A 24,400-nucleotide genomic window follows, 5' to 3' on the forward strand; every position below is an offset into this window, starting at 1 on the left:
TCTTAAAGGCAGATGGATGTGGTGGCCCCTGCCTATTAATTCTAGCAGCTTGGGAAGCTGAGGCAGACAGCTCATATATTTGAGGCCAGCCCGAACAATTTAGCAAGAAACTGTCTCAAAAAAGAAAAACAATCCTTATGAATCAAATGCGGCACTGGTTTTTATTTCCTCTGCCTTATGAAATACCATGTTGAAGTAGGTGGAAAATTATAATAACAATGCTAGTGTAGGATAAGATTGTCACTAATACCAAGAACAACAATGAGGAAAATTTAAGCAAATGAGAACTTTGAGTGTGCTGGTCTGGGGAACCCCATTTCTGACCCTGGAATAATACTACGATTTGACCTAAATTGTACCAATTTTGGTTTTCATTTTAGTGGAGATAATTATAATGCCTATTTTCTCACAGAGGAAAGATAGGTCCTTAGCATTTCTCTTACTTTTCAGATTCTGTACAGAAGATACAACTTCCTTCTAAATGGACAGGCATCTGAAAATTAAAATAATAGTAAACATGTCCTATGTGTTCACAACCATCACCCAATCTGACAAGCAGGCCTGGCCACCTCAGTTTTATGTGTTTGCAGAGACTCAGGGCAGAGGGACTAGGTCAAGATCACATAGCTAATATGCAGAGGACCAGAACTCACTTCAGCTCTGCCCGCCTCCACAGGCTGCTAATATCACCCTGTGCTCCTCCCCAGGCTTTTCCTGAAGAGCCTGGCTTATCCCTAGAGACCCAGACAGCTTCTAATGGGCACTAATGTCCTTAGGCGTCTTCAACTGATGGTGCAATCACTCCCTTGGGGGAAGGAGCTGACTGTTCACAGCTCCTGTGCCCTTCAATTAGGTAATTAACAGGTGGCTCCTTGGGGAACCAGGTGGAAATGCTGTAGCAGAAACTTGTGCAGAAAGGGAGCTTTCGTAAGCAGCAATCCTTCAAGGGTCCTGTTCCCGCATGTCAGGCATAATGAACCAAGACAGCTGCACAAATCCATAGGCACCGGAGGACCAGCGGCTGCTGGGCCGTGGGAGTGGGGCTGAGGTGCTGAGAAGTGGGTGCTAATGGGGGGCTTGGGGTCTCCTTAGGCCAACTCGTGTAATTTCTTAGACGAAAATGTCTCAGAGCTAAACAGTAGCGATGGCTGCACGGCACTGTGACTGTACTAATGCCACAGAATTGCTTCAGATGGTGAATTTTGAACTTTGCATAGTTTACCGTGATTGAAAACAATAATTTGCAAGCAAACATGGGCCTGATTTGTGGGTCGTCTGCACACAGGAGCAAGGCTCCCATCTTTCCCTTTGCCTAGCGTGTTTTCACTTTGGTGGTAAAACACAACCCTGGACTCAGCTGTATATGAAGCTGAGGGTGAGTGTTGATGTGGTTTGTTTTTGATTTTTATTCCTGCACAGATAATTTTTCTAGTAGTCTGGTGAGAAACCCTGGCGTGGTGAAAACAAGGGTTTTGGAGTCAGGTGGACCTGATTCTGAGTCCTGGCTGGCTGTTTGCTTACCGCACTGTGTGAAGAAGTTCATTTAACCTACCTCTGCACCTTGGTTTCCTTGTGTATAAAGTGGGAGTTATAACGCCCCAGGAGGCTTTAGCGAAGACTAGAATTACTCACCATAAAAAGAGGGATGATCAGTAAATGGATTGTCCTTCCTTCTTCATCTGCCAATGTCTCATGATAATTACCATCACTCGAAGTTATCTTAGGGCTGGGGAGAGAGAGGGGCAGCAAAAAGCAATTGGAAGAGTACAATGTTGTTTAAGTCATACACCTGACAGTAAAACAGTGACACTCATTGTTATGCATACAGAATGTACTGTGTGGTCTTCCAAATCTTTCTTTGTATTCTCTCCTTGATTCCTGGCTGTTCTTTCCAGTAACAATCAGAACCAACTTATTACTCCCATTTGACAGAAGAGGCAGTGAGGCAGAGGCAGATGAGACAAAACACGGCACAGCCACACTTAACACAAGGGCAAGTTCTTGTGCATGTATAGCCTCCTGCGTTCTGCAGCCAAAGCTTTGATCAGAACTATTGATCATCGTATCTTTCATAAAAGAGACGTAGTTTTGTCACGCTAGGAGTCTCTCTCATATTGCTTGCTTTTTCCTCCTTCCCTTTCCTCCCTTCCTTGCAGTTTTTCCTTCTGCAACTGTTTAATGAACCGATAATCTGCTAGATGCTAAGAATAAATATCACGAATAAAGTCTTCCTTTGTGAGCCTTGTATTCTAGCAGAAGAGAAAGTATAAAAGAAAACATAAGTGAAATAATTAAAAGTGGGATGAAATGTGAAAAAGGAAATGAGGGGTCCAGGTGGCATATGAGAGGAAGGGTGTTCAGGAGAAGAGAGGTAAAGAGACTTTTATCAGTCAGTACTCACTAGAGGAACAGATTTCAGTACATCTCCCTGCTATCCCTCTTTTTCTTCAGCCCCAATGTTTGTTTGTTGAGTAATAATTCTTGAGATGAGAAGGGAAGGAGGAAGGACAGATAAGCTATATATATACTGTATAGTACATGGATTACATGGTTGGCTTGCAGCGGCCCCTGGCCACCTGCAGAGTCAGCTGTGGAAAGTGCAAAACAGCTGTCTGCACAGTGGAAAGGATGCAGTCAGAAGTAAACACCTGGAGCTCAGTAGAGATTCCCACCCAAGTCTGTATCACGAAGCCTCAGGGATGGCGATGGAAGGCTGAAGGGTCTGTGCTGGATGTCCATGGTGAAGAAGCAAGACTCTTTTCTTTCCCTTTTTATTCCATTCAGGTTATAAGCTGATTAGTTGATGCCACTCACACCCAACGTGGGTTTTTCATCTTTAGTAAATCTATCTGGTTACACCCAGGACAATGCCAAGCCAGTCAGCTTTGCATTCCTTCCTCAAGTTGACTCAACAGGTAACTATCACAGAACCTTTTGACAAAGAGCCACCCAAGCTAATGAAGTGGGCACGGGAGGTGCCAGCATTTTAGGCACAAAGCATCGTGGGCTGGAGTGTCAGAGCTGGAGATGACTCAGAGGGTCCTAGGAATGGGAAGAAAATGGCACAATGGGAGCTTAGAGAGTCCGTGGAAGGTGGCCTAAGCTGAAGCTGGAGAGCGACGGAGCCCAAGCTGCTCAGCCTGTGTTTCTTCCTAAGGAGCCTGCATTTTAAGTGCATCAGGAATCTTTTTGAAATGATTTCTAAGCAAGGGATCTCTCTGATCTGATTTGTGTTGCTGTGTGGAGAATGGTCCAGAAGGAACATCTGGGGTGGTTAGGACAAGGCTATGACAAAGATCCAAACAAGAGCTGAGTAACTATGTTAGCAGTAATCACGATGGGGCACACTGATTGTCTATTTTGGAGGCAGACTCTGTGGTAGGCTGATGGGTTGGATGTAGGAGGTAGGCTCTAGTCCAGTGTATGCTGCTGGGTTGGCTATGGGAAGGACGGGCATGGAGAGATCAGAGGTGCCTGATGCAGTTTTAGGCAAGGCCACTGCAGATATAGGAATAATGAGCTCCATTTTGCACATGGTAAGTGGTAAAGAGAGGGTAGAATGACAGTGGGGGGACTCTGGAATTAATATTGGAATTCAGGTATGAAAATGATCTATAAAATTTAATGAGTGGCCATCAATGCTTTTTTCTGTCTGCATCCCAACTTCTCCATCCTTAATGCCAGTGGTTAGATTAAATAGTATCTGAAGTTGTCCTAGCATTGATAGTCCATGGTTCAAATAACAAGTTTACTTGCCATTTGTTAGTCTATCTAACATTATATAAGTCTGCCTGTATCTAAACACTCTCCCTCCTCATCTGTGCCTGAGATTTCCTTCTCTACAAGGGGCTGCTTCCTTCAGTATATGTCAGAAGATCTTTAGACCCCTTCACACAAAGTCCTTTGTTCACTTTCAGAATGGGGTGCATTCCCACAGAGTTATAAACCATAAATCTGATTCAGGTGCACCCCATCATTTGTTCCTTCTATACTTCTGGGTACTCTCTCTCCGTTCTCATTGGTATAGATTTAGCTCAGTGGTTCCTGAACTTAGCTGCACCTTGGAATCACCCAAGAACCTTTGTAAAATACCGATGCCTGGCTCCCATCCCCAGCCATTCTGTTAATTAGGATGCAACCTGGTCATTGAAAGTTCTAAAAGCTCCCCAGGTGTCCATGGTATGCATCAAGGTTTGAGAACTTCTGCATTAGGGACTCATTAGGATGCTAGTGGATAATTACGGTATGCACTGATAAATGTCAAGCTAACAGAGAAAGAATTTAATAGTTACATCCTGCTCTCACAATTTTAGACATTCCTCTAAGCTCTAAATGGTCAAAGGGCAGGGATGACGGCTTCGTAGGGAAGGAAGGTATTACTGTAGGGCAGACCATCGGCCCTGGACCTTGTCTCCTGACAAGTAAGCAACAAGTCTGTTGTCCTCTATTTTCCTTTAGTAGATTTTAAAGTGTGAGCTTATTCATTATGAGTGTAAGCTTGCTAAATTAGTCAACAAGTCCTCAAATCATAGCCCATCACTCCAACTCTTATGACATAGCAGATATTAGCAATTGATTACAGGAGTTGTGTCTGTTGTTTCCAGATGTGGTCTCAAAAGCTGTCACTACTCAGTCATTCTGGTAGTCATGGGTCAACGTTGGCAGAATTCATCTGTTTATCATCTCACCTCTCAGGAACATACACAGGAAATGTGTGTGTTTGCTTTCATTTGACAAGGTCGTAGACTCAGATCTCAAGTTTTTAAAACCTCACACACAAAATTTGGATTATTTAGTTTACTGGTTGAGAAAGCACAAAGTCCTTTTACTTTGGGGTGTTTGCTGCAGCTTGAATCCATGAGAGACAAATTGCAAATTCCAGTGAAGGCTGTGCATGGAAGACTCACTATTTGACAGAAGGAAACCTGGAGGCCAGTCACTCTTGCTTTATCATATAGAATGACTATAAGTAGTAGAAACAAGCTTTCAAAAAAAAAAGGATTTACAATGTCTAGCCTTTTGAGGACAGGCTTTAGATTTTCTTTGTTTCCTTTATGAAATGTGACCTTAAGGAGTAGAACCATTGGAGAAGATTCAAGTGCCATTGCATTTTATTTCCTTCCTCCAAGTTTAAAAACCATATTAGTTTTCTTCTCATATTGAAAGCTATGTACTTCCAAAACCTAAGCAACCGTGAAGGAACAGACTGTGTTGTACCTATCTGTGCATCTCTGAGATCCCTTCTCCGGGTCTCCTCTCTGGAGAGCTGGTTGTTCTCTGGCAGAGGCCCAAGGAAACATTTTGCATTCTCACCCTAGGAGATCCAGGCCCCATCAAATATGAGCAGGAAGGTCTCCCTGTTCCCTGTGCTGTCAGAGGACAGGGCAGTGAATGGCATCCGGCTCTGGAGACAAACCGGTGTGGGCTGTAGTCCCAGCTCAGCCTGTCTGCACCCAGTTTCCACCTGTTGAGAGGAAGCCCAGGATTCCTGTCTCTCAGAAGTGCAAGTTCCCACGCCAAAACAGAAGGCCCAGCCTGCAGAGGATGCTGTGCTTGCAGAAACTACAGAGGCAAATCTACTCACACCATGGCAGCAGTGGCCCTGCTTCTGGCTTCAGGGTGGACCTCAGTAATCTTTCTCTTTAGCTGAAAGATGAAACCCCCCAGTGACCATGCCTTCTTGGGAAAGGTGATTTTTTTGTTTTTGTTTTTTTTTTTGCCAGCTGACATCAGGCTGCCTGCAGACTCCTGGTCAGCCTCTGGAGTGGCCCACTCCATGTGGCTTTGGTGGGGTTGCCACTCGCCAGATTCCCTTTTCCCGTACTGCAAGAGAGGACAAGGGGCCCAAGTCAGATCAATCAGTCTGTCCTTCCTCGTCACTTGACTCTGGACAGAAACTTGTATGGAAGGCAAGAAGTTAGAGCTGCAGCGTCCTGAGGTTGCTTAAGGAAAAGCCAGTCCATGAATTCCTTCCCAGATCCCTGGCTCATCGTCTTTCCTGACAGACAGCTGTGCTGTGCACACCACCCTCACTCTCCTTTGTTCCCACCACCACCCAATGGTGTTCTTTTTAGCTCCCTTTTTGCAACTGGATTAAAATAGTGTCTGTGGCAGGCAAAGAATTGAACTGACTCATGATGGGAATTTCCCGACATGGATTGAAATCTTTCCTACAGTATGATATAATATGACTGCATGTAACTAATTAACTCACCTTGAAAAGCAAGAGTTAATAACTTGCACAGAGTTGTAAGTCTGCTAGTGTAGACCCACACTCTTTTGAGCCAAGAAGGCTTTAGGTCAGTCATGGCGAAGCTTTTAGAGCTTTCAAGGTGACAAACAGTCCCTGCTGCATGTGTGCCATAGGGTCACTACCCACCACCGCCTTAGAGCATCTAGTCTCTCATCCTCACCTAAGACTCGAGAAACCTGAGGCCAGAGAGCAAGTGTGACTTGGTCATTGTTTCACAGCTGTTCGGTGGCAGACCTGATTTAGGGATGAAGATGCACGGACACTTGAGTGTGGTATTGTTCTGCTTCTTGCAATCCTGAACTGTTGCTTGCGGACTCAATGCTTGCAGCTCAGTCCCCAAAGGACCATGTTCATAGCTTTTATAACATTCATAGGAATGTCAGTGAGTTCCTTTTCTTACGTCTGTGTGCTTGACCAGGTCTTTGCCATTTCTGGCTGTTGGTTAAGGTAGAGGATGGGAGTCAGCATGAGATGTTAGCATTCAGCTTGGGAAGCCCACACTGACCACACAAGGAACACACTCCAGCCCCCACTCAAGCAAGGCTTTTGCATGACAGGGCCATACACTTTAGTTTTCTTCTTCACTGGGGGTCTTCTGACCATACCCAATAACTTCTCTGCCCTAAAAAAGTAGGAGTGTTCCATTTCTCAACTAGCAGAAACTGGGAGGGGAATCCACTTAACACTTAGGGAAACAGAACAATTTACTTTTCTCTACGTATTTCATAGAATCCTGAAACAAAATGAAAACAAAATCATCCAAACTACAAGGGCAGACTGTTGTCCTTGTGAGAGAGCAGGAAAGGGGAGAGAGATTAGTGGGTCTTGTCTTAAAAACTGAAATATGATTTTCAGGGTGGCACATTTAACTAAGGAAAAGGAAGAAAAGCACTGGCTTATGCAAACTGAGTTACTCCCCGTGGACTGGACACTAGTTTCAGGGTCACCCACACTCTCTAGCCACTCATGGAGAAAGTAACCTCACTTTCTAGTTGGAGAATTTGAAGGTCAGAAAGACAAGCTGTTATGGATTAATTACATCAGCATGGCACTGAGCATAGATGCTCCACCTGAGGAAAGTTGCCAGCATAAATAGAGACATGGAGAAGGAGAAAGAAGGCGGTAATGCATTGTTGCATTGAGGCATTGTGGGTTTTCCTACATGCTGCTGTTTGAGATGTTTGCTTCTCCTGGAGAAACTCTGGTCCTCACATCAAGCATTGCTTTCTAGGTCCAGAGGCGAAGATGTGCGCTGCTTGGTCTCCAGGATGAACTCGTCACACTGGCTTCCTGGCATGTACCTGACTGTGCTTATTGTTGGAGGAGCTCGGGACCTCCATGTCGCTGAGGATGGCTGTGGTGCCTTTCAGGACAGCCCTGGTCCTTGTTGTGAGGGTGACTTCTCAGCTCCAGCATAGAACCCTCACCCCATCAGCACAGCTCCTTCACCCTGCTGACATGGACTTTCTGGCTTCTATCGCTGACCTTTAGGCCTTCCTGGCACAGATCTGTAAAAGACTGGCATGAGTCCTTCTTGTGGGCTCTGGACCTACAGATGGACTCGTGGGAGGCGTTGTCATGAGCTCTAAGTTTTCATCTGGACTCATGTGGGACATTGCTGTAGGGTTTAGGCCCTTGACTAAATATTTTAGGTCTTTGGTGTTTCGGATAGATTTCCTGCATTTTCTTGTGTTAACTCATGGTGACCATTATAAACATAATATTATAAACTCCATGTCCTGATTCTAATTGTTCTCTGCACAACCCCTGACTACAATACAAACCCATTTGTCTAAGGCACGCAGCTAGGAAGAACATTCCTTAACCAGAGTGCTTTAAACTCCAGACCTTTATTCATTACATGTACAGCCTCTTGAGAACAAAAAATGGGCTCCTAACCTGTTTTTGAAATCTACATCAGACCACTTCCTTTTTTCTGCATATATAAATAAGGATAGAGACTCGGCTTTACAAATTTAATCATTCCATTTCTTTCTCCCACAAACCAACCTTTACCAAGTGCTCAGAGAGGTTCAGTTAAATTCATAGCCCAAGAAAAATGTATCTTTGTGATTAATATGTGTTAAAATGAGGAGTGACATGGTAATAAAATGGAAAGGTTTGGGGGCCTTTGGGGAAATCCATCTGACTGCAGGCTGTGGTTCCAGTAATGAGGCTGCTATTTTGTGGTCACAGAGGTAATGTTTTCTGATGCAGGCAGAATGATTAACAAGGAGAAAATACCTGCCTAGCGGGAGGAGGGGAACAGGGGGAAGTAGCCTGTTGGCAAATGGCTCAGGGGGGAAGACCACTTGCTTTTTCCTCCTACATTTTCAGGAGAACTTTCAGTTAAGTGCTATGAGCAGAAGTAGTGCATTTTTCTGCTCTTTTGTTCTCATGTTAATTCATACAGTGGTGTGTGTAGGTGTGAGTGTGTGTGTAAGGATGGATTCAAGGTGGAAGACAAGAAGAAACTGCATTTAGGTGATCTATTTGGTAGATCTTCCAGAATTTAGGTCAGACTTGCCATTGTATTCTTTCCCAGAGTGCTGGCTTGCTTGGCAACTGAAGTGATAGCAGCTGTGGGACCCTGGGAGGCTGCTATGGCTCTGTGTGTGAGAGCACCCACAGATACTCACAGCCTGCTTTCCCCCAGTTAGTCCTTTTTCCGTAAGCTTCCTGAAGAATACATGTGTAAAATTAACACTATTATTACAAGTATTTGGATTCAAACCTCAAAGTTGGAATCAGCTGGCCAGGTGTTTCCTCTGGTTGAGGCTGGGGCAGGCTAGAGGAAAGTGAGGGGAGATCAAATGGATCTTTTCTCTCTAATGTTAGGATACTGATACAAAAAGAAAGGTGCAGAAAAAAAAGGAGAGAAAAAGTATCTGACCCCACTGTCTCCACAAGCTATTCTAGGCTGGGTAAAACTCAGATTTAACTCTTATGCCAGAGTAAGATTAAACATCCAAAAAGTATGAGAATGGCTATACAGATTCCCCAGCAAGCTGTATCAACTGCTTGTGTTTCTTTGAGAATAACACCCTTAGACAAGGCAGTCCAATCTGTTTTCTTGACCCTGACTCCTCTGTGTACATGGCGGTGTAAGAGGTTGGTGTGCAGGTACCTAAGCTTTCCATTCTGGTTTATCCTTTAGAGGAACACAGAAACCATGAGCACTCCAGAGACCGAAGGGGAAAGTGTTATTGATACTCTTTGTTATCTTCTCCTCCCCATTACATGCTTCTCCATAGCTTTTTGCCCTAGTTAGATTTTGGATGCAAAAGGTATTTTCCTCAAATACTTTGTTCTGTATTTTCTGTTGGAATGATTTTCCTCAAGCATAATTTTCACGATATCCCCAAATGCTCAAAACTATCCCATATGTCCACCACAGTCTGGGGTACAAATTACCAATTTGTTCCCTCTATTGCTTTGTAAATAAAGTTTTGTTGAAACCCAGCTATACTCTTTCATTTATATATTATCTCCTGCTGTTTTTATGCTGCACCATTAGAGGTGTGTGGTTGTGACACAGAATGTGTGGTTTACAAAGCTGAGTATGTTTAAAGTTTGCCCTTTAAGTTTGCCAAATCTTGCGTTAGCAAGAGAGACTTAAACATCTAATTTTTTTTTTTGTATTTTGAGCCCCTTGTCAATATTATCACAACTAATTCTTCTTGTCTTACCTATAGCTGGTCTCTTCCAAGGATCTAATGGTCTAGCCAGAAGGGAATCCTCTACTTTATACAGTTTCAGTTTTTATAGTTATGTAGAATTATAATAATCACATAGAAATGTACAATTATTGTACATCCATAATTTGATGGATTTTCAATATCAGCATATACTTATCACTTATGCCAAAATCAAGAAAAAGAATATTCATTAACAAGACCAGAGAAACCCTCTTCCTGCTTATTTCTAACTTGATTTCACTTGTATATCATTTTCAGCTCTTTTTGAATTCAATATAAATATGAAAGTCAATATCCCTTTTCTTTGGCTTCTTTTGTTAAACATTACATTTGTGAAATTCATCCATGTTATCACATATAATTTTAATTTACGCTCATTGCTGTATTTCATTTTGTTATAGTTTGTGTCTAGATATTCCCCCAAAGCCACATGCAGTCATGTGGGCTTCTAGAGTTTGTGATTGACTCTTGATCCAGTGCTGGGATTATCGATGTGAGTGCTGCACTCACCCTAGCGTGTGTAGCCTGTGCATGGTAGAAGGGCAGAAAGAGGGTTCTCTTCTCTTACTTGCTCTGGCTACTGTTGCTATTGCCACCATGAACTGTTGCCCTCTGCCATGAGCCACCCTGTCTTGGAGCCAGCTGATTATGGACTGAAAGCTCCACAGATTGTGAGCTAAATAAACCTTTCCCTCATTAATTTTGGGTGTCAGTTATTTTATCTCAGCAACAAGAGAAAATTAACCAATGCACATTTTTTTTTGCATAGTTCTACTATTGGTAGGTGTTTGAATGGTTTCTAGTTTGAGCTATTATGAAGAATGCTACTATAAACATCCTTTTGCATGCTTTTGATTGATATATTAATACATTTCTTTTTTTTTTTTTAAATCAGTACCAGGGATTGAACTCATGACTGCCTGCTTTCAAGGCAGGTGCTTATGCTGCTGAGCTAAATCCCCAGCCCCTAATGCATTTCTTTAGTAATCTAAATTAATACTTTGGTGTGTCTTTACAAGGTCATAGGATAGTTAGTCCAAAATCATTTTCCAGTGTACTTATACTATCAGGAGTGTGTGGGAACTCCTTTTGATGGAGTATCCATTATGGTTTAGGCCTAAAAAGTCCTCCAAAAATCCCACGTGTTCATAGGGCTGTTAGGACGTGAAACTCGTTCAGCAGAGGGGGGGTCACCGCAGGGTGTGACCTGGGAGACGTGCATTTTTTCTCTCCCTTCTCTCTCGGTTTCCAGCTTCTTTCCTTTCAGCCATCCCCTGGGCCACTGCTTGTGCCTTGGGGCCTGCAGCCATGGACTGAACCTTCTAAAACTGCGAGCAAAAGAAACCTCTCCTTTAACTCATTGCTGTCAGATATTTTTTTCCCAGTGAGAGGAAAGTGAATTGTATAGTGTCTTTGTCAACATTTGGATTTTTGTCGATGGTAACTTTTCTTTCCTTTTAGCAATTCTGACTGGTATATGGCACAGCCACATTGCAGTTGAAATTTGCATTTTCTTAATCTCTAAGAAGTAGAGCACAATAAATTTTATAAATTTATTGGCCATTGACATGTCAGCTTTGTGATATGCCCATTAAATTGTTTGATTTTTTTTCCTATCAGATTATGTCTTTTCTGATTTATTGGTCTAAATCTTTTGTCTATTTTGGCTTTGAGCATTTTTCAGGATATGTATGTTTTAAGTATCATCTTTTATTCTATAGGTTGTCTTCTGACCCTGAGGTTTATTTCATTAATAGAAGTTTTATATTAAGCTTAATATAATTTATTATTTCATAGTACCTCTGAATGTTTTTAAAGAAATTTTTGGCATCTTCAAAAATACAAAGATAGTCTCGCAAATTTTTATTAGTGAGCTTTATTTTTTTCTACCTTTACATTCTGAATCTGTCAGGAAATGATTTTTTTTGTGTGTGTGTATGCATGTGTATTATATAAGTAGGGGTCATGGTTTTCCCCTATATCAATATCTGGTTAATAAACACTTTTAAAGTAAAAAGTTCTTTACTTGCTAGCTAAACATAGTGTCACACACTTATAATCCCAATACTCTGAGAGGTTGAAGCTGAAGTTTCATAATTTTGAGCTCATCCTGGGCAATTTAGTGACACCGTCCCAAAATTTAAAAATAAATAAATAAAAATAAAAGCTATGGATGTAGCCCAGTGTGAAGATCTAGTTTCAAGCTCCAGTACTTCCCCATGCCTCCCCCACCAAAAGTTCTTTACCTACTGAACTGACGTGTTACTATTTTTCCCTACCAGCATGCTATTTTTTTGAAAAACTTATGGATAAGGAAATCATTGTTTTTATTGTTTATTATTTATAGTAACACCAAAACCCTAAATTGTTAGTAATAAATATTTAAAAGATATGTAAGCTTCTATAGAAAAAAGTATAAAGCATTTTTGAGAAAAACGAAAGATAAAATTATGGCATATATTGTATATATGTATAGGGATGTGTGTATGTCATTTGTCATAACTTTATAATAAGCCTTGAAACAAAGTAGCACATTCTTCTTCAGAGTTACCTTGATTCGGCCAGGGATTTAGCTTAGTGGCATAAGCACCTGCCTTGTAAGCGTGCAGTTGTGAGTTCGATCTCTGGTACCAAAAAACAAACAAACAAACCAAAACCAAAACAACAAAATTGCCTTAGTTACGATGGCACATTCCTGTAATCCCAGTGCTCAGGTGGGTGAGGCAGGAGAATCGCCATGAGTTTGAGGCCAGCCTGGGCTACACATACACAGAGAGAACTTGTCTTTTAAAAAAAGTTATTTTGGCTAGTTTTGCACTTTTTGCTTGTTTTTGAGATGCAGTCTTTCTCAGTTCTCAATCTGTTTCAAGAGATCTTGCTTCCTGAGCCTCCTGAGTAGCTGGGTAGTCCTGGCACTTTAAATTCCTAAATAAAATGTAAGATTTGATTTTTAGTTTGCATTACAAAATCTGATGAATTATCAAAAGAATTTGTAGGTCAGTCTGGGAAGAACTGACATATTTATAATATGCCAATATGTCCAATCCATGAACATTTTACCTCTAACTAGACTTTCTTTCCTGTTTTTTTACCAATGATTTTTAAATTAGTTTTTAGTGTAGAGATTTATTGATATTTTGTATTATAACATTTATTCCAGAAACTGGGATTTTCTAATGCTGTTGTAAACATTAGACTTTAAAATGTAACTTTTAAATTTCTAATGTTACTAGTATATGGAAATATAACCAATTCTTTGCAGATAGATAGCCCTTATATCAAATGACCTTGCCTAACTTATTTACTAATTCAAACTTTATCTGAAGTGTCATTTGGATATTAAATATAGTCAGTCATATTGTTTATTACCGTGAGCGCCAGCTTCTTTTCTCCTCTGTCCTTCTTCCTTTTACTTTCTTCCTTGCTTTGCTACCCAACTAGGACAAATCCAGTGTTGCATATAAGTGGGGATAGTGTGTAGCTAGTTTCTCTGGCTTGGTGTGTGTTATTCAATTGAGCAGGATTTTTCTCATTGACTTGATCTTTGATACACCTGCATCAAAGGAATTAATGGGCCAGTAACTGTTTGCAAGAGACTTTTATGTGTCCAAAGAATTGTGGATCTCTCTAAATCTGTTTTGTAATTTTTCATCTATATAAGGAAGAGAATTAAAATCTACTTATTAAATTTGTTAAATGAACATAAAGCTCTTTCCAGGACATATAAGACATAGATATGATCATAGCTCTTACCTTTTGAATATTCATTTACATTGACTATTCTTCATTGAGTTTGTGTTGCATTAGTTTATTTGACAGTTTTGACAGTCCTATAAGAAGTCATTATCCCAACAGTGTTCCCTCAAATGGACCAGCACCCTAGGCCTCTGAATTAGGAATTACCAATGTTCCCTAAGTCACCTGGTTGGATTTAACAGAGCTGAGTTTCAAACCCTAGCAATTTGCCTCCAAAGCCTCCAGTACTGCAGAACTGACTCCAAAAGCCTTTTGAAGCTGCTTGGGGAAAGCTTTCACCAGCCTCCTCAGTGTTCCTAGGTTAAACATTCCTAGCTAGGTTTGTCATTCCTTGTGTGACAAGGATTCCTTTCCTGTCTCCAGGTACCAGTTCCCCTCTCAGAGCTCCATGGGCCTCAGGGCAGCGATGGAGTGTAACACAGCTTTGAACGATTTCATCTCTGCCGTCAAACTCAGTCCTTTCTAAATGTTGTGCCTTGCCCCTTTATCATCCATCTTGCAAATGAAAAACACGACATGGATTTTGATGTTTAAAGATTTCATTTCTGTTTTAACAAAGCCCTCTGCTGTCTGTCTGACCTTGGACAAATCCTTAAGTCCTCCAAGCCTCAGTGTTCTGACTGCAACATATGGGCGATCACTTCCAGCCTGGTTCCTCCTCAGACAGGGTGGGGGACCCATTTAAGATAATGGCCAGGAATGTGTTCTCAGACTCAGAAGAGTTCCATCAACGTCAGTTATTTTTAGCAAACACATTATAGTGTTGACTCATACGGGATGAGTATTTGTGCAGCGTGGAGCTGGATTCAGCCCTGAAAAAAGCTAACAAAAGGGACTTCAGTTGCATTCAGCCAACTTAAGGAAATGCTAGTGGGACTGCTTAAGGGACAGAAAGGGGACAAAAAGGGGATGATGGGGTGAGAGAGAAGGACATAGAGATTGAATGGTTAGCACTGGAGGTTTTGGAGATGCTGCCATGGTCCACGAGGTTGATGGGGACCAGGAAATCATCATCAGATCTGCTGACCTGAGATGGAGATGCTGAATTGTGTTTTTCCTCCCAGTGAAATCGAGAGGCAGAGCCATCCCCTCTCTCCCTTCCCCCATCCCACAAGGCTAATTATTATAAAAATTCTCTGTCATTGCTCTGCAACGGTCCATGGCCTAACTAATTTAAAAATGCAAATGAGTGCTGAATTACGGAACTCATCTCCTGCCCATGTACCCAGAGATGGTAGGCGTTATTTCTATAGCTGGAAATCAGTCTTCGGCACCCTGGGTGATGTGATAATGGTGATGGCACAGGATGTTCAGTTGATGTGGCTTCGAGTGGCCCTGTGGACTGTCACTTGCCCGCCCGTCTCTGCCTCTGCAGTGGTGAATTGCAGTATCATGTTATTTCTTGTGAAATCCAAGAGGCCTCCTCCCACTGTTTGTCAGCCCCACCAGAGACCAACTGATGGACCTAATTTAGTGGTTTCCAGCTCTGCCATACTGCCTGCTCTCCTAGCTGTGAGCTTTAAGATGGAAAGCCTGCTTGGTACTATGATGGTGAGGAGGAACAGAGTCCTGGCTGTCAGCTAAAGGTTAGAGTACTGTGTTTTGCAGGCTACTCCCAAGAACTAAAGTTCTCTAAAAGTGCAGATTCCTGAGTCCCATTTAAAACATACTGACTTGGACCAGAGATGTATGGTTTTTTCAAACAAGGTTGTCAGGCAGTTCTTGTGCACATTACATTCTGAGGATTATTGCCACACATGCTAAGATAATGGAATACTGGGGCTGAAGGAAGCCCTAGAAATCTTCCAGTCTAGTGGTTTCCAACCTTGGCTGTACATGAGTTATGTGGGGAGCTTTGAAATATTGTCAGAATCTTAGGGGCTGGCGCCAGGCCATCAGTGATTTTTAAAGCTCTCCAGGTGATCCTGACTTCTAGCCAAGTTGGAAGTCACTGCTGCAGTCCAACTCACTGGTTTTAAAGTTGGGAACAGTGTGCCTGCAGAGAGACTGCCTTTGAGAGACAGAACAAATCCAAGCAAGTCAGTGGCTCTGGCAGGATGAGAACTCGGGCTGCCCGCTGCTCCTTCTCCCATATAGCATTTCTCTTGGTTGAGCCAATGACAACTGCTACTCGCTTGCATTATGTTTATCCTGTAAAAAGCCAGGTAACACCTTATGGCGTGGCTTCCTTACAAGCCCGAGTGTTTGCCATCTCTCACAATGGCAAACACTGTGACTCCAGCCAGTGACACGCATTGAAGCTGTCAGTTACGGCTCAGCTCCAGCCTCACCCTAACTCCACCCAAACCCCTGAGGCCTCTGTCCACTGGACACTTTTGGGAAACCAGACCTCCAGCTCTGGTATTGGTTCTGTATGTATGACTTTGGGTGACTAAACTAAACTAAACTAAACTAAACTACTTTGGACCCCGCTTCCTTCCCTTAGGCAGCATGCCCATGACTGGAAAAGACTACTTTGTTCAGGGTGGCATTGCTTGTTAATACCATTGCCTGGTTCTTGGCTCAGCATGGACAGCCAGTAAATGCCTGGTAAAATAGGTAATCAAGCAATACATTGTGCATATTTATGACATCATTTCTCCTGGCTTATCTTTTCCCAACATTATATATACGTGAAGTCATTTTTTAGAAGAACCACTTCTATGAAAATCTGTGTGGTGTGTATTTCCAGCCTTAGTAAGTGGCATAGTCATACGTAACATATATCTGTTGCTACAAAATCTTGGAGAACAAAATAATTTGCATCTTTTTTAGACTTTACTGTAATGGAATATCATTTAAATAAATATTAATTATGTCCTTATTACTTTTACACTTTTTTTTTTCTTTTTCTTTTTATCTGTATCGGGGATCGAACTCCTGACCGCCTGCTTGCAAGGCAGGTACTTATGCCGCTGAGCTAAATCCCCAGCCCCATGTCCTTATTACTTTTGGGGGGGGGTATGATGGAGTGATAGAGATTGGACTCTGGACCTTAGGCATGCTAGGCAAGCAGTTTGCCACTGAGCTATGTCACCAACCTGTTGTCTTTAGTCACCAGGAGTAGTTTTTGAGACTAAGAAGAATGATGGAAAACCTTAAAGGATGGAAAATGTGCCAAATCAATGCTTACATTGTACTTGAGAAAATTTTTAAGTTAGCAATGTGTCTTTCATTTAGAAAGATCCTGTACTATTAGTATCTCCTATATCTCGAATCATACTTTCATGATTTCCTGTTACTTGGTATCAGCATGCAAATTTGATAATTTTTGAACTAGGTGAACTCCCAGGGTTAAAAGTCAGTGAATGTGAGGAATACTTAGTGTTGACAGTGATTGACAGGTGTTGATTATACTAGCCAGGTGCTGCTCTGAGTGCTAAGACTATGGTCCTCTTAAAGAGACACACTTCCTGCTCTCCTGGAATGTGTGGTTTGGCAGGGGAGACAGGCACCCCCCACTCGCAAGAGGCCAGGTGATCACAGATAGGTTGAGAAGACAGTGTAGCTCTCTCAGAGCGTTCAGTAGAGAAATCTGACTCTGGATGAAGTTTCATCCTCTGCGGGGAAATCATGACTGAGCTGACTGAGGAAGGAGGAGCAGTGTGAAGTGGATCGGGGACGTGGCTCTTGTAGAAGGAACAGCATTTGTCAGGGTCCTGTGGGAGGAACGAGCCTGGCTGTCTGGAAGCCCTGAAGCCCTTTGGAAGCTGGGTGGGGGCACAGGGTTTGTGCATAACAGTGGTGGGGCGTTAGCTCTGAGTTGAATTAGAGGCTCAGTGTAAGTATTGCGTTGATTTTGAGCTAAGTATGTGGTTTGTATTAGGACATAATCAATGTTCTAGTAACAGTCAGACTGTGTCCAACACAAGGGCAGAGCTAAGACCATGTAGTCATTGCTTTATTAGGTTTTGCCGTGTACAAGGAGGTAGGAATGAGGAGAGTGGAATAGGGGTCCATAGGGGTCAAGCATGTCAACTGCAGGCAAACAGCCGTATCTAGGCACCAAATGTGAGGGCTTGTTCATCCTGCTAATTTCTCTAAGTTTCGGTTTTCTCAGAAATCAAGGGATGGTCACAAGGATCAAATGAGTTAGAAGAAAATGCCTTGTGCGGAGTGTGTCACACATTTCTAATTAATATCAGCTGTATGCAGACTGGCTAGACAAAATAAGAAAAATCAATCGTTATTTCTAATTCTGGGTTTTAGACACAGAAAATTCCCGAAGCCTCCTAGGGGACAGTTGAAAGGATGAGGCAGGTTTCCTGCCAGCTACATCCTCCACCCAAGAGACTCTGCTGGCACCTCCCCGGTCCCCGTAGACAGCAGCTTGCCGCTGGCTGGGATGGTGGCAGTGGGCCAGTCTCTGAGTTTAAATAGAATTTTCTTTGTCAATTGACACAGCAATGAAATTACCAAACTGCTGTGTTTATCTTTCCAAATAAAAGACAGATTTTAAGTACATTATACCAGTGTAATTGAAAATCAGGAGCAAATGAGTAGGGTGTGCTGTAACTTGTAGGCTAATGTGAGATTCCAACCTCCTGCCCCCCAGTTAGATGTGGGAGGAGGAGCACGTAAGAAGAAGGGATTCTTGCGGGGTCCCCATGCTCAGAAGTGGAAAGACGAGCTGAATGCTTAGAGTGAGAGTAACTCACCATTTGAAAAACTCAAAGCCAGCAGATTTTCTCTAGGGATGCAAATATAGCAACACGGATTTCAATTAAGATTCTGCTATCCCCATGACAGAGTCCTTTTTATCCCTCTTCAGCGGTAGTGCCTGGGTAATCAAACCCTGACACAGAAGGCTTCACACTGCAGGTGGCTTTGTTTAACCCAAGCTTAACAGCCAAATGGCCTGAGAAGAGCTCGCCTGCGTGGAATGCAGGAGCCACCTCCAGCTGGCTGTGTGTGGGGAACTGCAATGCCTCCGCGTGGTGTGGGAGGTGGGGCTAACAGTATGGAAAGGAACCCTGTATAGAAGACCCATGGCAGCCTGGACATCTTCGTGTGTGTGTGTGTGTGTGTGTGTGTGTGTGTGTGTGTGTATGTTTGTGCCCACTCACGGGGCCTACAAGAGATTTCCATGGGTGAGGTCCCAAGGTTAAAGAACACACATGTGCAAGACATCAGCAACAACAGCAGGCAGCATGGAGCAGAGCAGAAAGCTCGAGTTCCAGAGTGCCAGAGAGCTGCCTCCATCTTAGTGGGATAGTTCTTATACAGGCTGTTACCTTATATTTACATTCTTTCATGGTGCCATAACCAGTGCATGGACGTTGACCTGGCTGTCATGATTATACAACTGTGTTCCACTGTGTGCCTGTACCAGACAAGGTGGGGAGGGTCACATCCTGAAGTGTCCTTGGGCACCCCAAAGCTTTGTAGCAGTCTGACTGGTTCCCCACATCCCACCCGCTCAAAGGCAAGGGTGTATAAATGTAACATTCTATATGTAATTGGGCACAAGTACCTCCTCCTGTTGTAGTTAACAAGCAAAGAACCATGTGGTTTTGCAGAAGCACTGTTTTCCCTTTGAACAGTTTCATCTATAAGCAACATTAAAGCCTGGTGCATAACTTTTAAGGCCTGAGCCGTATGTTGAGAATGGGCTTCAACTTGGAGAGTTAGATCGATGGTCCTTACCCTTGGTCAGATGCTATTCCTAGCAGGATCAGCAGTCAATTTTTCTAGTCAAATGCTGTCATTCCTAGTGGTCAGCTATTGCAGTGCCTGACCAAGGCAACTGTTAAGCCATTTCCCAGTGAGAGGCAGGGCTTATGTCCTGAACCATGATACTCTACCACATTGGTCAGCTTTATGGCCACATTCCCATACATTTTGTCATAAGGTAGTACCCACAGGGGATAGTACCCTGTTATTCCTGAGATGCTCAAGCTGGCAGCCAGAGTGTCAGCCCCTTAGGACATCCCCCTGTACACATGTAGGGGTCTTTTTCATGTATCACAAGCAATCACATTGTCTGCAACTCTGACCACTGCCTTCACCTGCCTGTTTTGGCTCCAAACCACAATACTTCTGTACTGGACTGGACAGCAACTGCAGTCCATTGTGGAGCTGGCTCATGGCTAGACCCATCAGTATATTTTCCATCAGCCTGAGATCTCTCTTGCCTTCTGCTTAGGGACTAGGGGTCAAGTCCTGTAGTCTATCCTCCCAGACAGGTCCCCAAACCATTGTCAGTTCCGCTGCCAACAGACTGGTCAGGAAAGAGGCCTGCTGTTGGAGTTGCGCCTCCACGTGGGAGATAAGGGAGGACCTATGCCACTCCATTCCTGGGATGCTGTCCATGTCCATACCCAGCCCTCTGTCTGTCCCATGCCTCCTCACAGGTATGCAGTTCTCAGTCTGGGAATACCAGCTCTTGCCTCCTTCTGCTTTCCCTGTTTCTGCCATAGGCCCTCACCAAAGTCATCGTCATCCACACTGAGTTAGGATAAATGGTGGGTTAGAGTCAGTGACACATAGGGCTTGCAGCTGTGCAACAATCCTCTCTGAGTCCCTAAAAGCAGCTTCTGCTACATCTGTCCAGCTCTGTGTCGTACATTTTGGTCTTCTGGTATAAAGGGCACGGCAGAGTAGCTAGGTGCAGTACATCCACCACAAACCTGGCAAGCTTACATACACCTGTAATTGCTGTACTGTTGTGGGTCTGGTCTAACTGACCATATAGCACTCAAGAATTTGACAGACAAGCCAGGTCTTTAGCCCTGCCTCCATTTATGGCCCACCCCCATGCCTGCAAAGCTTCCTTCAGATTGCACAGTAACCAGAAGTTAACATAATATCATCAATATTAAACAGTGATACCAAGTGTGGCTTGGCCCAGATGGCCAGGTTGTAGGCCATCAGGCCACAAAACATAGTTGGGCTGTGCAAATAGCCTTGTGGCAACATTTGTAAAGCTCATTGCCTGCCCTCCAGGGTGAAGACAAATTGATCCTGACTGCCTGTGTCAGGGTGAGACTTCATAGTGATTTGCCACTATCTGTCTGGCCTCTGCCTGGGCCATACTGAAGGGCTCCATGCAGGGACTATCACCTCTGCTTTTTCAAGTTTTCAAGACAGTCTGCCCATCTTTTTGTGGCCTCCAGGCAGCCAGTACTGCTTCACACACAGCCCACATGGCCTTTGGGAGAGTCAGTGGTGCGTGGTGTACATGGCTTTGTACTAGTTCTTACCATGCAAATTCACAACTAGAATTCTCCCTGAGCAGTGTCAAAACAAGCACCAATCAGTTTGTCTTCCCCCAGGACTCATTCAGCAACTGGGGAAACATAAACATCATACAGATGTTGAGGCATGTTGGGCAGATAATCAGACACAGAAACTGGTGCATGGCAGTGGCTGGCTTGGGAGAATGTAGGTGACCCACTGGAACAAGTCACTGTCTAGGCTTGATGACTGCTACATGGAAAGGGCACACAGCAAATGGTGTTTGCACAGCAGTCCACAGCCCAGATGAGGAACTGCAGACAGTGTGTATGAAGGGCACGATCCTGCAGAGTGGGCCAACTCACACTTTAAGGTCAGTGGCAGCCCTTCTTAGGTCCCTTTACTGGTCACCTGATCCACAATGCTATGGATGCCTTGGCCAGCTGAGAGACATGGAAGTAAAGTGCCAAGTAAGGTGAGATCAGTAAGAACTGTACTGGCAAGGGAGAAAAAGGAGGGGGGACAATCCTCCCAAAGGATGGGCCGTGGGGCCACTGAAGGTCAGTCAGTGCCATATCTGGATGGACCTGCTGGCTGCCAGCTGAACCAGAGATAAGTTGGCAGGCAGCCTTTGGATGTGTTGCTGACTTGTGGAAGCACTTATGCCCTGAAGAGCAATACTGGTCAGGGCCACGGCCAGAAGGCCAAAGCAGCCCAGGTGAAGCTGGAAGAAGTGACAGTGGCCTCCTTTTACCTCGATTAAGAGACAGGCCAAGATACTTAGGTCTTGGGGATCCCAGGAGACTAGAGACCACATGTGGAATTGACTATGTACTGGTCCCCCAAAAAGTGCAGTATGTACACTAGTGTTGATGGATCCTAGAGCTGAGTCAGTGCTAACATAAGGCAACACAGGTCATTTTACAGAACCTACTGCATGCATAGAAGGACAGGGAGGTCACAGGGGCTGTCCTCTGCCCACCTTCATAGAGGTGGTATTGGTTGTGCTGGCTGTTTGGGGTATCTCTTGTGAGCTTAACTGCATGTTTATTAACCCATCAAACCCCAGCCACCCAGGACTGTTTCACTCACCTGCTTTAATCGTTTTGCCAACTCCAGCAGCTCCATGACTGTACAGGTTATGTACATTGTGTGCTAGGTAGAGATAGGTGGCCCTCCTGGTCTTCCTCCCTGGATAAGGGTTCCTCTGTGTCCACTTTTTGATGCATAGTCAGCATAGCATACAAAACCAGGGGATTTTCCTGGGAGTTTTCTCAGACATGAGGACTTAAGTTCTGGAGACATTTCTGGAGGAGGCAGTGCTTCTGGTGCCTCGCAGCCTGAGCTCTGAGCTTTGAGCCACTGCTTGAGGTCCTTCTCTGTCTGCTGTAGTTGGTCTACTTGCTGGACAAGGCCATCTGCCTGTTGATTTATGTAGCTAAAGAGGGTGAAAAACAACCAACCTATACACCTTGATCTTCCATGGTGAGGGGAACATTTGTCTATCACTTCCAAGGCTTGCAAGACATTCCTAGGGTCCAAACAGACTGTTTCCAAGACCTCTGGGTTCTTTCAAGTTGCTAAAAAAGGTGGCTACTGGTAGTCATGGTGAGGTGAGGGTCACTCATCAGCTATTTCCTGGGGCTCTCCCTTGCCTCCAGGGGAACACTCACCTCAATGTCCTACCAACTACACCAGTTGTCAGCCTGCTCTGGGGGCCCAAGAAGATTTTCATGGGTGAGGTCCCAGGGTTAAGTAGCACACATTTTCAAGGCATCAGCAACAACAGTAGGCAGCATGGAGCACAGCAGAGCCACCTGCATCTTTATTATATAATTCTTATACAAGTTGTTATCGCATGTTTACGTTCTTACATAGTGCTGTAATCAGCGCATGTGTGCTTACCTGCACTAAGTCATGGTTACATAACTGTATCCCACTGTGTGCCTGTGTTAGACAAGCAAAGTCATGTTCCAAAGTGTCCTTAGGCACCCCTGAGCTTTAGAGCAGTCTAAGTGGTTCCCCACAGTGTGTGTCTGCACACGTCAGTGCGTGTGTGTGTGTGCACACGTGAGTATATGTGTGCATGCTTTGCAACAGTGATTTGTGACTGACAAGAGGCAGTGAGACAGGTGGTAGAGATGGGCTTCTATCCCTTCTGAACCCATCACCTTCATACAAGTCGTGTCCAATTAAAATAATACTATTTTTTAAAATCATGAACAACTGAAAGTAGTTTTCTTAGCCTTAAAACTGTGAAAGAAAGATTTTTTAAAAACTTCACTATTTGAAAATTTAATCACACTCGATCTAGATAAGGAAAATACAGTTTGAGACAAGGGCCTGGGCAGATGCCTGCCTAAGCCTCTTCTGTATCATTTTCTCCCACTGATACTTACTCATTCTTTGCTTATTGAACAGCAGCCTGTGGCTTACTTCTCAGCATGGAGGTGCAGTTCTGTCTGGAGATACTGATTGCGCTCACATCCAGGGCATAACACAGGTAGAAAAATGAGTATCTGTCATAGGTTTGTAACAGTGTGTTGTCTGCAGAGAATGAATAACAGAATCTTGCTTGAAGAATGCGAGTCACTGAGTACGATTTACATTGACGCCACGGTGGCTTTGAGATGCAGCTGTTTTGCAGTGTCTTATCGCTAAACTTTTAGTGTAGAACCTCCTTTTGAGTGCTGCTTAGTCCAGTGCCATTGATGAGGAGGCAAACATTGCTTAGGTGCACTTGGATTTGCCTGTCATTTTTACTGAGTTAAAATTCTGCTGCTTGTATCTTCACTGGATCAGGCAAGTGTGTCACTTTCTTATTAGGAAACACATTGGGTGATTTAATGGTCAAGGTGGGATGTGGCTCACATTGTTAGATGCCTGAGGTACTGAGAGAAGGGGTGTGGGCCTCATCGTCAGTGATGTGGGCTACATGGCCTCACCCGACACAGAAATGCAGAAAATCATATTCCTTTGTTCTTCAGGAAAAGGCATTAGTAATAAAACCTGTCTTTGTTCTTTGTTCTGCATATTTGAGCTGGGTGACCTTCCTTCTTTGTGCCCCAGATTTGCTTAGCTGTAAATAGGATTGGGCCAGGTGATTTCTACAGTCCCAATGGAGTGGCAAAGGGCTTGGAATCACAGGGCTTAGACTCGACTTCTACCCTTTTTTTGTCGGAAGGAGAGGTATCAGGTCACACTGTGATTTAATTGGAGAAAACATGTTAAACAAATACTGCATGAAATAATGTAGACACACATTAAAACTCAGCTGCAGTAGAAAAAGATACATTAAATTTTGTCAACACAACTGTGAAAAATATAATCCCACCTCTGTAAAATGGAAATCACAATTAACTAACTTACGTGTCTGCTGTAAGAAAATCTTTTAAAAATCATTTCATTTGTTGGGCTGGAGATTTAGCTCAGTGGCATAAGTGCCTGCCTTGCAAGCAGGCAGTTCGATCCCCGGTACCGATAAAAAGGAAAAAGACAAAAAAAAACAAAAAACAAA

The 24,400-nt window shown here is 43.5% G+C and overlaps 1 long non-coding RNA gene across 3 annotated transcripts in view; it reads left to right on the top strand.

Annotated features, from left to right (window-relative positions):
- Positions 1 to 11,565, top strand: part of LOC106026421 (uncharacterized) — a 93,950-nt gene extending 82,385 nt beyond the window's left edge. For all 3 annotated transcript variants that reach the window (XR_010041059.1, XR_010041058.1, XR_001200059.2), the window contains exon 4: positions 7,485 to 11,565. This is a non-coding gene — a long non-coding RNA (uncharacterized LOC106026421). The remainder of the gene's footprint in view (positions 1 to 7,484) is intronic.
- The last annotated feature ends 12,835 nt before the right edge of the window (positions 11,566 to 24,400 follow it).

Source organism: Cavia porcellus, unplaced genomic scaffold (assembly GCF_034190915.1).
Source record: "Cavia porcellus strain 051 isolate PalLab524CR breed Dunkin Hartley unplaced genomic scaffold, mCavPor4.1 scaffold_19, whole genome shotgun sequence".
NCBI classification, from domain to species: Eukaryota; Metazoa; Chordata; class Mammalia; order Rodentia; family Caviidae; genus Cavia; species Cavia porcellus.